Below are 3,285 nucleotides of genomic sequence, written 5' to 3'. Positions count from 1 at the left end.
GATCGTTTTGTGACAGCCCCACTTTCCCCTAAGGCGTACCAAAGGGGTTCGCGGACTGCCTGCCCAACTCTCGCCAGGACTAACGAGGCAGTTAAATACGATCTAAAACGTTCTGGAAGGTAATAGCGTGCTCAATCTATTCAAAATTGTAAAATAGCAAAACGAAAATCAAAACCGCCAATGCATAGTGGGTGCCATGTCATATAACTCGGGAAAATATTTCCAAACCAAATAGGATACATGAACAGAGTTAAACAGCATTATACCCGTACGTTTGTCATTTTCAACACAAAAGGAAGATAATTAAATCAAAATACATTTAGGATTTTTCCAAATATCGAGGAGCTTCACAAAAATATATTAAAACTAGCTCAACTCGTGCTTCAGAACATCATAGTCCCCAAAAGTGATTCCCTGTAAGGAAAACAAAATTTAATGGAGTGAGTTTTCGCCCAATGAGGTACCATCACGCAAGTAAACAAAAAATTCACATAAGCACAAAGTTGCTCAATCCAAGTACGTTCAATAAATGAATCAACTGGCACCACGTTTCAATAAAGATTTCTAAAGGATACGGTCGGCTCTCAAGAGCCCTTTTCCTCGCTTGCCGTACTTGATCTCGCCCCGTTGACCCTCCGTCAACGTTTAAGGAGTAACCAATACCACAGACTCCACTTTCTCCGATTCCTTCCACCTCACATACCCCTACCGGGCCCGAACTCCAACCAGTTCAGTAATGGTAATACTCGAGTATACCGGAATCAAGAGTCTCGTACCCATCGATTCCTTAGAAACAGTTCCCCATGGCTTATGAATTTCCTCGACCAAGCCCTTGCTGGCTCGATTCAATTGCCCACCAATGGGGTTGAGCTTAGAATCAACAGTATAAGTCATTGGATACATGTCTAAACAACACCAATTCAAGTATAAGCAAGACAATTCAAGTGATACAGTAAACAGTCAATTAAGCCATAGAGTACGAGAGTGGTAAAGTACACCCTCGTCTCAATCAGTATCATCATTAAACACAAACATTCCACTCATACATCTCAAGTATAACAAAGCCAAGAAGTATCAATCATGTGAGTAGTACACTCACCACCCAAGCAAAGAGAGTTATCACAAATTTCTGTCCGACGAGTGCCTTGTGTCACCAGCACGCCCTAAAACATTCAATAAAACACAATAAGACTCGATTACGAGTCATAAACCAAATCCACACACTACCAAAAATAAGGCCCCATTAGAACGTATAAGTACAAAATTAAGCTAGGAAAAGTTCGGAAATGACAGTTAAGCCCTAAAACCCAAAAACAGATTTGACGTCGTTTAGCGTATCGGACACAACCGAAGCTACGCTTGTCGGATTGGTGTGAAATTTATACCGTTTCGAAGCTAAGATAAAGGGCTATAATTTTGAAGAACGCTACTCAGTCAAGTTTGTAGTGTAACTAGGTCAAAATTTCAATGTACAAAACCAGAATCTCACCCACAGGTTAGCTAACCGCACTATGGTTAAATGGCAATAACTCAGGCTGCCGAAGTCCGATTGAGACGTTTCTAGGGGCGTTGGAAAGCTAAGACATATAACTACAACTTCTCTGTTTTGACCAAAGGTTAAATTAGTACGTATCAAAATAAAACGACACGGTCAGATTGGGTGAAATGTCAACCCTGTTCACCGACCTCTACCTATGGCAGTCCGGGTATTTCTGTCTTTTCACAGGCTAGAGAGCTCGGATTGATCTGAAATTTTACAGGCAATTATCAAACATCATTTCCTACAACTTTCATGTTTTAACCTAAGGCTGAATCATCCTCCATATTGGCTAAAAAAAATCGGGCAGAACAGGGGTAGGCGAAACCCTAACCTGGAAATTTTGCACCAAACCAGAATTTTCGCACAATCAATCATATCCCACATATATCAACTCCATTTTACACTATAACTAACCATCAATCCATAACTAACCAATACTAAACATATGAAAACAGAAAAATCATGAATAAAATAAAAATCCACCAATCTCAACCAAAAGTCATGAAATCATCCATAAAATCACTTATTCAACTACTACCAATCACTAATTGAACATTATCAAGATCAGAGGAAAGATTCCTTAACCACTTACCTTGTAAACTCAAGAAAAGAAGCAACTTAACACCTTGCTTCTCAAACCACTTCACCACTCACCTTAATTCTACCAAGAGAAAGGTTTTTATGGAGCAAATCAAAGTTTTAACGGTTGGTTTGTGAGATCAAGGCAAGAAATTGAAGAAAGAAGTTGGAAGTTTTCTCTTCTTTTTCCTCCAAGAAGCTCGGCCAAAAGAGGGAGAAATAAGATGATTTTTTGGTCAATTTTTGGTTATGTAATAAAGGTGATAAAATGGTCAAAGTCCATGTCCAATGGAAAAGTGCCACCTAGCACCTTTTAGTTCACAATTATCCTTTTGTCTCTCCACATTAATCCATTTATGTAACCTCCAATTATCTCTTAGCACCTCGTAAATTAATCCCTGTAATAACCACTTAACCTCATTGATCAAAATTTTAGCGCACTTACCGCACTAGCGGGTCCCACGTCCAATATACACTTCTAAAATCTCATGAACTAACTTATACCAAAAAATGATTTAAAAACTATATTTACTCATAAAATTATATAAAACATTTTCCTAATCTAGTACATATGAAAAACATGCAATTCAATAAAATAAAACCTAGAAAATAAGAAAATTTAAGGGCTCTCACACTCTCTCCCCCTTAAAAGAATTTCGCCCTCGAAATTTCTCATCTTGATTCCCGAATAGGTCAGGGTATTTCCTTTGCATTTCTTCTTCCACCTCCCAGGTAGCCTCCTCTACCCCATGATTTCTCCACAATATCTTTACCAAAGGAATCTGTTTGTTTCTCAGTTCCTTAACTTTTCGGTCTAGTAACTGTACAGATTTCTCTTCATAAGTGAGCGATTCATCTATTTCGATTTCCTACGGTTGTAAGATATGGGATGGGTACTTCTTAAGCATCGAGATGTGGAAGACGTTGTGAATTCTGGATAGACTGGACGGTAGTTCAAGGCGATAGGCTACTTTACCAACCCTTTGGAGAATCGTAAAAGGTCCGACGAACCTCAGTTGCAATTTCTTTCCTCTACCTACTGTAATGCTCCGTAATGGAGTGAGCTTGAGGAAAACACGGTCTCCAACTTCGAACTCTAAGTCTTTTCTTCGATTATCCGCGTAGCTCTTTTGTCGGCTTTGAGCTGTTTGGAGTCTTTGTCGTAT

The sequence above is a fragment of the Coffea eugenioides genome, chromosome 9 (assembly GCF_003713205.1).
Source record: "Coffea eugenioides isolate CCC68of chromosome 9, Ceug_1.0, whole genome shotgun sequence".
Lineage (NCBI taxonomy): Eukaryota > Viridiplantae > Streptophyta > Magnoliopsida > Gentianales > Rubiaceae > Coffea > Coffea eugenioides.
Note: the sequence above shows the minus strand (reverse complement) of the source record.